This window comes from Corvus kubaryi, unplaced genomic scaffold (genome assembly GCF_017639235.1).
Source record: "Corvus kubaryi isolate FWS band 111438036 unplaced genomic scaffold, C.kubaryi_AGA036_p1.0 37135, whole genome shotgun sequence".
NCBI lineage: Eukaryota > Metazoa > Chordata > Aves > Passeriformes > Corvidae > Corvus > Corvus kubaryi.
This window is the reverse complement of record NW_024581035.1, coordinates 569,037-581,440: the sequence shown is the minus strand read 5'-3', so window position 1 is coordinate 581,440 and position 12,404 is coordinate 569,037. Positions and strand designations below refer to the sequence as shown.

At 41.5% G+C, this 12,404-nt stretch overlaps 1 long non-coding RNA gene across 4 annotated transcripts in view; it reads right to left on the bottom strand.

Moving 5' to 3' along the window:
• LOC121661323 overlaps positions 1-12,404 on the bottom strand; it is a 95,839-nt gene that overhangs the window by 51,608 nt on the left and 31,827 nt on the right. For all 4 annotated transcript variants that reach the window (XR_006014919.1, XR_006014918.1, XR_006014920.1 and 1 more), the window contains exons 10-12: positions 9,939-10,049; positions 8,586-8,641; positions 5,196-5,366 (exon numbers count right to left, since the gene is read on the bottom strand). This is a non-coding gene — a long non-coding RNA (uncharacterized LOC121661323). The remainder of the gene's footprint in view (positions 1-5,195; positions 5,367-8,585; positions 8,642-9,938; positions 10,050-12,404) is intronic.

The window sequence follows — 12,404 nt, the reverse complement described above, 5'->3', positions numbered from 1 at the left end:
CTCTTATTGAGCTCTTGAGAATACCTAAAACACAAGCATTATCTTCTACATCGTTTCTCACTATGCAACAAGAAAAAAATTATATTAGCAACACTCTAATGATCTGGTACAAAACGGAAGATTCATACATGATTACCTATGCTTAAACCACGAGGCAGTGAAGTACAAAGACAAAAGAGGCATCAAATCAGTATTACCATTAGATTAAAAAAAAAAAAAAAAGCAAGCAAACCATCCAAACATGTTTTGCAAAGCAGTGCTGTTTGGGAATACTCTCCTTGCTTTTCTAATGCTTTCCCATTAGGAGGAGGGTGGAATGCATGTGTTGATTTGACTAAAATTTCCTTCTACAAGGGCTGTTTGACTTCTAAGTAACACTGAAACACAAATAACCTCACTCGATTTACATACAAACTACTCTGATGAGCCAAACGCCTTCCGCTGGCAATAGCTGAAGCAACACAGGCTGTGACTGAAGCACTTCAGCTGTTCTGCTTCTTCCCCTGCTCAGATGCTTCCCATTCTGCAGGGAATGAGAGAATGGTTACACAGCATCAAGTTGGGGAGAAAATTCAGTAACTTTAAGTCTCTAAATGTCCAGTCCCAGCTTCTTTGTTAACATTTTGCTTCAGCAAAGTACTTCAGTGCTGATGACAGCGAGGGGAAGTGGCGGTGTTTGTTATCTGCCTTCTTTTAGTTATTCTGTGAAATTAAAAAAGGGAAATTGTTTATTGGTGCACAGTCAGTTTCCATCTAAAAGCTGAATCTGATTGCATTTTGATTTTACTTTTGATAGATTTCTGACAGAAAATACATCTTTGTTTTTAATTAATCCGTTCAGGAACCCTAACTCTGCATAGAAGCTCACACTTTTTATGTAATTACTTCTAAAGGCTTTTTCCATCACAGCATGGCTATCTCTTCAGATTACTTATTCTGTTTCTTTTCCTCTGTTAGTCTTTGTTGATGGAAAGTCAGCTTTAGGCAGCGAATTCTGTAGGCAAGGCTGCCTGTTCCCTGGGAAGCCCCTCTGCAGAGTGAACTAAACAGCTTCACTTGATCCTCTTGAGTGGATCTGTACAATCCAGAAACGGTTACCAGCTTGGTGTACAGGCAAAGTGCCTCTCCATCCTCCCTCCTGTTTGCTGAGAGCTCTGTGTTTACAGAGAGAGGCAAAGCCATATCAAGAGCATTCTCTAAACACCAGAAGTGTAAAAAGAACTAGCACAACTCTCTAGTGCATCAGCTGCGACACTCACTCAGGAACCATTCTGCTCAGTATTTAATCCTAAGGTTCCTTTAGCAGCTTGTTCAATTATGGGATGAAAGAAATAAAGAGGAAAAAAGGGAAGGGAAAAAAAGAGATACAATTAGCCCAGAGTTCCCATCACCACCACCATTCATCACCAGCCTTAAGAAATCAAAGCTCTTTATTCTCTCCCACTCATTCCACTTATGTTTAGCACTTCTATGTCAAATACAGCAGATTCAAAAGAAGTGATTGAGAAATACTTTTTCCTTGAGTAGCCCAACAATTCAAGTGCCGTTGTGAATGAAAGGAGCTCTCTTTGCCTTAGCTAAACTACACACAAGTACTAAAGCAACACACTCAGCGAGGCAGGAAAAAAGCCTCGCTCTTTCTCGGCAGATTATGAAAAAAAAGGTATAAGGAAAGGGCTTAACTCCAGGAAAGGCTGTTGATCCCATGAATGCGGGAGGGGACATGTTTGTGCTGCTTTCAGGGAGACCCTGACACTTGCAGCCTTTCCCTTTCTGCAGAGAAGGCTCTTGAAAATGTGAGTTAATCAGGTGTTAGGTGTGTGTGGTGGCACTGAGCTGTTTGTCACCCGTAGTTGGATCAGCCACGGGAGCTGGAGATGATGCCCCTCAGAAGGAACACACAGGTACCGTTCCCTCTGCAGCGCCGTGGAAAGGAGCAGCTGCCATTGTCACTGCACATCGCCCGCTGGAGCAGATACAAGGGAACCACTGCCAGGATGAATCCCTCTCCTGCCTGTCAGAACACGCACAGGGAGGCTGCTCCTTGAGCAGCTTTTGCTACTTATCTCTATTTTTTGCCACAGAAGCCATGTCTGCACAGGCAAGGGATCATATGCCAGAGTGAATGGGCTCTGATTAATGCAGATCATATCCAACAACCTTTCCGAGCTCCTTCTGGGCTGGCATGCTCCGTTAGTCTCCGAATGTCACAGAAAGGTATTTAAACCCACACAGGAGAGTAGGGATTAACAGGCAGGAAAACACACGGCCACCAGAGCAGCCACTGCAATCATGGCAAACATTGCACACCGTATTTCCACTGGCCCTCCCTTAACAGTGGTTGGGAACTGTGCATGGACATTTACTTGGGATGGGAGCTGTAGATGCCAACTGAACCTGCCCTGCCCACTTCTGACAGCTTTGGACATCATTGACACCCAGAGCAGGACCTTGAGACCTCAACTCCAAGGCCACCAATGCAGCCTCTGCACCACCAGGCTCAGGATGGAGTTGCACATGCTGCGACAAACCAACCTTAAAGCTCCTCCCATTCCGTGGTCCCTCTTTATAACTCTCCCATGTCCTCCTTGCCCCTGGATGCCCTCTCTAGGATATCTGTACCTCCTGTCTGATCCTGCTGGGGCTGCTTCAACTCACTGACTTGACAGAAAAGCACCACAGCAACAGAGAACTCTGAAACTTCATGCCCTGCTTGCCCACCTCTCCTCCCCTCAGAAACCCAGCAGGACTCCCCCAGCTCGCCCTCCAGAGCTGAGCCCCCGTGTTGCTCTGGGCTCTCTCCCTCCACGGGTGGCAGCCCTGGAGTCTGCACGGGGCAGCTGCTGATTCCAAGTTGTTTCTGGTGGATCAGGACTGCAATTTGTTTCCCTGCTTGTGCTTTTATTTCTGCTGTCACAGAGCGCCGCTGCTCTCCCTCGCTCCTCCACAAATCCCCACTGTTGGCTACATCATCATCTTAACCCAATGCTTTCTTCCTACTTTTGCAAGATTAAAAAAAAAAGCTTTTCCAGAGAACACAAAAATGTAAAGCAATGTTAGAAAAGCAGACTTGTAGCAATATTTACAGATTTATAGTTACATGGCTGTTGCGCCTCCGGGTTAAAATCCAGGGGAGCATTTACTGTTTGGGATCCTGTGTTCCCATGGACCCACCCAAATGCCTGCTAGTAGGGATAGAAGGAAACAGTTCAGGGTGTGGTTAAGAGCTTATTGGAGTGGGTGAAGAGGACAGCTGCTGGGCACCCAAGGTGCCATCACCTCCCACCACCATTCTGCTCCAGCCCACCACAGGACGCAGGAGCACTCACATTTACTTGATTTCCAGGCATCAGGCTTGCAATTGTTAACTGCTGTCACTAACTGATTAGACACTGAGCAGTTCCAAAAATACCACTCTGGGGGTGACAATTTTCTGTCATGTGCAATCTGACATCTTCGGAAAAAAGTGGTTCCTGGACACATGCAGGCTTTTAGATATTAGCACCAACAATTATTTCTGCTTCACTTCTTACACTTTTTGTGAGTTTCAAATATTTAGAGTTCAGCTTGTTCAAAGATTTATTTTGCTTTATTTTTGATATTTGCTTTTTAACTGTCACACCTTCTTTATCACTGCTTTCAACATTCTGAGAACTTACATTTCAAACTTACTGAGAATGTATCAAGGGATTTGGTGCTGGTACTGATAGACAGATTCACTCCACAGTCATTTTCTTACCTTCAAATGCCATTGAGATGCCCTGGTTACAGTGCTCTCCTCAACTATTGCTCAGGTAGCATAAGTCCATTTTTCTTGAATAAGTCTCCAGACAGACCAAACCAAAAACCTAATTATTTTTGCACATTTTTTCACATCAAAGGGACTTCTAAGTGCACAGAGATGGTAACAACACATGGTTCCTGAGCTCCCTTTCCATTCTGGACATGCCACGCTTCTGCTTAATTCATAGTAAACCATGTACCAGAGGCTGATCTCCTGGTACTAACCCAACAATTGCACTGACGTATGGGATGTCACGGTACGTGAGAAGGTCAGCATTTCAGCCTCACCACGCTTACACCCTCCTGGATATTAAAATATGGAGGGGTGAGTCTCCGGCCTCGAGGGCTGACCCGCTCTTCCTGAAGGTCCATAAATCAGCTCCCAGGACCGAGGCTCTGTGCCAGCAGGACACTTAATTATGGATTGGAGACACGTTTCAGGTGCAGGGCGAGGCTGAGAGCAGATGAACCTGTCCATGTAGACACAGCAATTCTGCAGAATGAAGCTGCTTCAACAAGAGGGCCTTGGGCACTCAAGGACTGTGCAGCCCAGCTTTTAGTTAGGTGTCAGAACACTGATTAAAAGGCGCTCACTTTGGCAAATGTCTTTGTTGTAGGCTCCTTTGCCACCACCATCATCCAGACAACACACTACCCTTAACACACCTACCCAAGTTGCTGCTGGGCTTTGAAGCAACTAAGGGAAGAGATTCTCACAAACAGCTTTTGATTAAAATAGAAAATAACATCAACTCACATTAAAATATAATTCACTGCTTGTTTGATCCTTTGTTTTTAGTCTCATAAAAAAGCAATCATAATCTCTCACAGACTGTTGTTCCCCAGGAAAAAAGTGTAGCACAATATGCACTGACTGCAAATGCCATTTTTAAATATTCAACACAGCTGTACTTGTGGAGACCTGACAGAGAAAATTCCCCTGCTCTCTCTTCCTCCTCATTCAGCAAATCAGGCAGAGGATTTTGAACATAAATTCAGACAGTATTTTCATAAATAGAATATTTCAGCAGCTAAGACTGTGGCTTTAAGCAGTCTCTCCGCACATTCTCTCCCTATGCCTTGCTGGAAATACATCAAACTCTTAAGCTGCTGCAATAATCTCTAAGAGACAAAACAGATGGAAAAAATAATGGGAAAAAGTAACTTACAAGCAAGATGTTGGCAACACAAACCCAATGCTTCTGTTCTTTACCTAAATGTTTAGACTTGCAGCAGGCAAAACCAAAATAAAATTGTTTTTGTTTTAAATACGTGGCACATTTTATATAGAGTACACTTTTCATATAAAAAAAAATGACACAGGGAAGAATTACTCTAATTAAACAAAACACTTCAATATTATTCACTAGCTTTTGCCAAGAACCCCCAGAAAGAAAGAAGGCCATACGTACATGTTCAGACATTGCAGTCCTCCAATGCCTGCAGCACAGAGCCCCAGCCTCATACAGAGGGTCCTGAAGGGCACAGGGTGTAGGGCAGTCCCCAAGTGCTCCTACCGTGGTTAGTGCTGGGGTGAGCTCGTGGGGATCCCCTGAGGCCAGGGAATGCAGAACACCTCCCTCCTGCATGGAAAAGCAAGTCAGGGTTATGGTGGGAACAACTGCGTGGATCAGGCATGGAGCTGCTTGCAAGGAGCCTGGAAGAGCACCAGTTTTTATTCCTTTTATTACCTTGTCTCCCCATTACACACCTTACCCTGTGTTGTCTTACCCCAGTGGCCCTGGTTTTGCCATTCTAATTCCCCTTTTTCGGTATTTATTGGACGCTTTTCTCGATCATCTGCCACAGCGGTTTCCTGAGTCCCCGTTTTTTTATTTGTAAGATTTCTCCACTTCTCACACTGTTATTTTGTTATTGCAGCCACAAATTAGTATTAGCCTGGAGAGGTTGGACTTTCTCTTTGATTTCTAGATGGTTCCTGCAGTTTCCTTTATTTCTGTTCTGTTTGTGCCATTTTGTGGCCAGGATAGGCCACCTGCTTGGGCACTATTTGGGTATCAGTACCCTCTCACGCTGCTGTCTCAAAGCACACAGCCAGGACAGGCTGCTTGTGTAACTCTAATGTGTATTATGAACTTGCAGTGAGATGTATCAACTTGCTGAAGGACATAAGACTAAAAATGGCAAAATATATACCTAAGGATCCCTGCGCAATCTCAGACCTACAGACTTAAATTCTTGCAGAATGTTTAAAGATATGCAGCTAGTACCTTGAAAGAAATGCATTTTATGGAATCTATTTTGACTAAGAAGTGGGGAAAAAAAGAAATTAGAATTAGGGACATGGAAGCCCATACTGATATGTAAGTAAAAATGTGTGCATGTTTGCATGTAAAATCATGCAGCTTAAAAGCACACACAGCTTTGGGGGTTTTTGGTTACTTGGTTTTAATCTTTTCCAAGTCATGGTCCTCCAATTGGGTTTTCTATAATTGGTTTTAGCTGAGCTATACTGCATTGAATTTAGAAACCTTAAATCTTCTTCATCTTATGTTGTTTTTTGGAGATGAATACTATAATAAATTTCATTTCATACTGGTAACAAGCTCAAGAGTTGAGCTAAATATTTACTGTTAGGAAAAATGTAATGCTTTTCTTTTTGAAGCAGAGCAGCTACAACACCGCCTGTAAATGTTTGTCATTTTTATTTCAGTATTAATAACCCTGTTTTTATGACCTCATTCAAGAAGCCCACAAGAAGCTGGCTGTTCTTTTTCTATCATGTTTGTGCCCTTTACATCATTTCCTACTTCTAATAACTAATGATGATAGGTAATTACTTAACAGATGGTAAAAGCTCTTTAATTGCTTTTAAGGACTACTGAGCTCTGCTGCATTTTGGGAGCATTAACTTCTGTGACTTTCCATCTTCCTCGGGTCATTCCAAGTTTGTTCAGCCATTATTAAATATTCAAGGACTTGGGATTTTTATTTTTTTTTTAATCCAGAACTGGAGGTTAGTAACATGCTGCTTCAAACCATTGTTATTTCAAATACATTTCTTTTGTGAGGCCACTCTTAACACCGAGAAACCACGAGCCTTCTCTTTTCTCCCCGGGGGTGATGAGCACAGCAGCCTGTGCAGCCCAGGGCATCTGACCTTTAGTTACCAGAGACGCAGCTCTCTCTCTTTCCTGTAGCAACAAACTGTCACATCATTAACAGGAGGCTGGGGGGGAAAAAGTCAAACCTTAAAACTCAAAGGGGCTGGTCTCATTAATGTCCCTACGCTGCATTTACATTATCTCCTGAGTTACACAGGCAGGAGAAATTCCACATCAGAGAGGGCAAAAGTGAGAGATGAAATTCATAGTTTAACACACACAGAGTTAGTGACCCTCGCTATAATTCCCTTGAGTAACTTTGAGTGCACTTTGAGTAAGTTGCACTTTAACCATGGTAAGTGCTGGCCTAATTAGTCAGACACACTGCACAACACCAGCAACTCTGCTGCTGCTTTTCCAGTTCTAACAGCTGTTTGTCTGGGTCTGTTTGGAAATGCGTACGAGGGGCTGTGGCTAAAGACACAGAATTGACTAAAAAAAAATGGACTGCAGCACAAATTAGCAAAGACTACGTCTAGAAACAAATAATTCATTTTTATGATTGCTACTCAAATAAACTCTTGCATTTTGCATGAGACTGTTAAGTTGGAAATAATAAACAAATAAAGTTAGTAGGATTTCTTCAGCTTTAGGATCAAACAGCCCTCCTGGTATATAGCTACGGTTACAAATGATTAGGCTGTACATTTCTCATCTGATGCAAAGAGCTGCACACAGATTACTGGACACACCACATACGAGCTCTGGTTAAGTGTGCCCAGAAGTATAATGCACTGCTAAAAATAAATGTTTATGACTGATTTGTTGCTTAAAATAAAATAGGTAGATAATATAACAAATGGATTATAAAATGGAGGTTGTGAAACTTCTACTTAAAGGAATATTGTAAATATCCCTCTCTATTTCTCACCCTCATATGTCAGTGTGTATTTATACTGCTGCAGCTGTCCATCCCTGTGTGGCACTCAGTGGCATTGCCACCTCCTTGCCATTCAGTCAGTGATTTAATATTTCAGAAACAGCTCCTGAGGTCAAATAATGCATTTGTTCTCATAACTTGTTCTCATAACTAAGAGAAGTGCAGCGTGGCGTGCTGATTTTCCTCTGCATAGCTCTAAATTGCTCCGAGCACAGGTATCAACCTCCCATTTGTGTGCACTGAACCCGAGTGCCTCCTGCAACAGTGCAATTTTAGTTTGGATTGAGAAGAAAATGATAGTGGTTTGCCCAATGAAAACCCAAACGTGACCTCAACTTGTATTTTGTTCGATAATCTCCAGAACATTTAGTAAACTGCTGTTCTGAAGGGATTATGCTCACACATAGAGTGATACTTATAATCATCACCATACAAAAATGGACCCACTAGGTATTAATTTCTGATATACTAAGCACTTCCTTTGCAGTTCCTTTGTCATCTGGCATCACTGTACCATAAATTTAGAGTGTTGCTGCATTGTTTTGTACCATGACTCTTTATGATTTAGCAATTCTAGGCCGATACAGCTGATTGTATGAGCCATTTGCATTTTCTGCTCTTTAGGAAGATAACAGATACAATCTAAAAACTTTTAAAATAGCACTATCTTTGCACAGTTTAATAAATTGTTATGAATAAGCAAAATCCTCGACCATGTTACACTCTAAATTAGCCTGTGCTTTACATGAGTTTGTAACAGATAAGGAAAAAAAAAATGACTAAAACTGAGAACAAACCAACTGTAAGTCTGGGAAGGTTCCACGTGGGAGGAAGCTCCAGGAAGCGTCCATGCCTGAAATGCAAGGGAGAGAACTTGTGCCCCAAAAATTCTTCCAAGATGCTTTTTAAAAAAATATTTTTTAAAATTAATCCAAGATGCTTTTTAAAAAAATATTTTTAAAAATTAATCTCAGAAATAATTATTTTTATATTTTAAATATACTGGTGAATCAAGCAAATTCATGCCATGAGACTGCATAAATAGTAGTTAGATGTAATATACAGTATTTACTCTTGCAGCCTGAGAAAAGAAATGTAGTTCCTCTTCCATAACAGATTTTAAAAGCTGAAGCAGAAAACAGATCCTTTCCCTGCCTAAAAAAATGTACAAGGGGTACTGCTAGAAAATTGAGTCTTCCTTGTGCTCTTTGAAGTCCTCCAAAATGCACTAAAAGCAAGCACTTTGCAGGAGGCTCCCTGAAGCTGACAGGATTAGACCTGGGAATGGCCTATCGCCTTAGTTCCAGTCCATGACTCCCAATCCCAGCCAGAGCACTAAGCTCATTCCCAGCAATCCACGGGCTTGCCATCAGCCTCAGAGTGCCAGGTCATGGCCATTTCTGAGACAAAGCACAACCCTGAAGCATTCCAGGCTTGCCATCCTTGATAAAAGCAAAACATATGCAGGAAGGGGAAACAAAGAAGCACCTATGGTTTAATTAAGGGCTGAAAAGCCACAGGTTTCTTTTGGTATTTGAACTAATCACAATATAAAATTATCATTTGGTAAGATTTTTTGGATTTGCTGCAGCTTCATGGCTCTAGCAGAAAGCATGTACAGGGATGCGTTTTCAAGGTTCTTGGCTAATGGGTTTCTGTATGTCTTCATCATATTTATTTGGATTGAAACAATAATATTAGAACTGCTTCCACAGCCTCTGGGTACTCCAGCACACAACTTGCACTATAGCAAAACTCTCTCACTACTAAAACAGGACCTCTGGCAATTTGTAGTTACAAAGAAAGTGTATTTTCAGAAGGCAAAATAAGCATGTTGATGTTATTAAACATGACAGTGGGTCAGTCTGGGGACAGGTCAAAAAACTGAGCTGGAGAAAACATAAGTAAATAATCCATATTCCCATCACCTGTCCCACTAAAATTTGTTAAAGCACTGCTGGAAGTCATCTCTGAGCCAATGGTGTAATTTATTCTAGAGAAGATAAGAGAGACATCAACACTTGACTGGCAGAGCCCCCACTGCATGGTCCGGGATTCTCCCCCCACACCAGGCATCTGCTTGAAGCATACTTGGATTTGCTATCTCCTTTCCAAGGACTTCTGGGAAGTGAGAGGAAAGGAGATCTCACCTTACAAAGAGCTGGTTGCACTTGAGATCTCTGGACTCAGGGGCCCTCTGGAGTTTGCTGGTGCAGAAGTACCCACGGGGAGCAGGGACAGTTCCTGCGGACCATTTCATCCTGAGGAAGAAAGATGGGGAAAAACTCAGTCCTCAGGTGGTTTGACAGAAATGAAAGTACAAGAACAGCTATTTTTCATCCTTTGGTTGGAACCAAAAAAGTTCTCATGAGCCAAATAATGCACCACGAGGATCAGGTCAAACTCAATAGATCCTGTTAAGATTTTTGTCCTCATGACAAGTGAGTGAGTGCGTGTAGGGAAATACTTAAGTAATGCTTCTGTGGAAAGGTATCTGAGAAAAATATCAAGCACTGCTGCCAAAGTACTGTGAAAGTTTGCAAATCCAAAGGCTTTGATAGAAGACTTCAAGACTGTGAAATAAACTTTACAGTTTTATTCATCATCCCAATAATCCTCACCAAACAGAGGCTGTGAATCTTCTGCAGACTGGGAGGTTAAGGAGAAGAATAAAATTTTGGTAGTAACATGAAACTATGTTTCATCTACATTTTTATACTCTTTAAAATTTTTTTTTTAAACTTGATTCCACTCTAGTGGAAGGAAAAATAATTAGGAAGAAGGAAAAATCAGCTTAAGTGAAATCAATACTTGATTGTTAGGTAGCAGCTGGGATTCTGACGGTCTGGTGCTTAAACAAACCTACATGGTGCCTTCAGGAGCTCCACAGTGCAACCACCATCTGTAACTCTGGAGCTAAAGGAATAGCAGGATGGGAAATAAATGATAGGAAGTAAAGAGAAGTCATGGTATTATAGGTTTACCCCCTTTTCTTTCTCTATTTAATTTTCCAGGGGTGAAGTGACTAAAGAAAAGATAGAAACAGATTGTCATTTATTCTGGTTGGGTTTTTTTCAGCTAAACTTTAAATTTTTATAAAAGGTACAGCATCATTGTTGCTGTGTCTATACCAGCACCACCTTCATCTCACTGAACTGCATACAAGTGCATTTACATTTAAAGAAGCAATCTTTCTTATCCTGATGATGTGAAATAACAAGCATTTTGGAATGAAATGGTAGTTTTTTATTTTTAGGAACCTGCATATAACATTACATCCCATAGTCTTAGTCTGTACAATTAATATTATCCATCTGATGAAAAGGAAACTCTATTTTTACTGGCAATAACAAAGAAATTCAGACCAGGAAAATACAATATGCTTTTTTCAGAAAGGTCCCATCTATGGATGAGAATTTCTTACTATAGGAAAATGGTTCTAAAACCTCGTTACTGAAAAAAACAGTTATCTTGGAAAAAAGGATCAGGCAATTTTCTTTAAAGCTCAACCATTATGAAGTGTGTTTGGGTTTTTTTTAATCCTTGGAAATCCACCTTCTCCTCTAGCAGCTTGGAGCTTTTTTTCTCCTTATATTAAGTAAGGATAGATTTTCTTACTTATATAAAAAGCCTGTGGAAAGAAAAATCCTGCTTAATTCTTCACAGCAGATCTTTGAGCACAGACGTCCATAGAGCGACTCTACACTGCTCTGAAAAACGGGAATGAAGTTCTGGGTGCAGCTTACAGACTTGGGTTCTGCTCTAGAGAGATACCTTAAGCAGATAAGGATGAATCTTATTAAGCTAAATCCTTTCATTTCTGCCCTTGGAGTCTGGGACAGGTTGAATGTGATTTCAGGAAAGATCGTATCTGGGCTTCAGACTTTAAAAGCACTGAGAAAAACACACATGCCCACTTCAAACCTCTTTTTGATCTGGGAATACAAACCGTGGCCTGTGCCACTGTGTGAGCAGAGGATGGGGCACCAGGACACACCTCTGGAAACAGCTGGAGAAATTTAAGACATCCATGCTGCTGAAAATAGCAATATTATTTGCCCAGCGGGTGCTTAATTTTCTTTGAGCAATGTTTTGTTCTTTAGCTGTCTCTAGCATTTGATTTGGGAAAATGAACTGCTGTGTGGCTGACAGATGTTTGAGTGAAATCACGGATCGTGATTTGGGGAAAATGATGAATAACATTCTTCACCCATTTACTTAAGGTGTTTTTTCCTCATTAAAAATGTATTTCATGCAAACTGAGTGCACCATATAATCTTGTAGCTATGCAAGTAAAATTCACTTTTGGATTAAGAATACAACTCTTCAGCTTGCATGCAGAGGCATGAAGTCATCTATCTTAGTAGCTTTAGCTTGTGAAAGACAGAGGGACCAGAATGAGGAGTGCAGAATCATGGTACAGGTAGATGTGTGTGCAATACAGATGCATTCTGGCTTTCCTGGAGACTGGGGGAGGCAAGAACACAGGCTCTTGAACCTCCTTCCACCAGGAGAGGGCTATCTGTGTTGCCTCCTAAAGATCTTATCAGTATACCCAGCCTAAGTATCTTGCATTTCAGTGATTCTCTTGGGATAACACCAATCAGACCAATCAG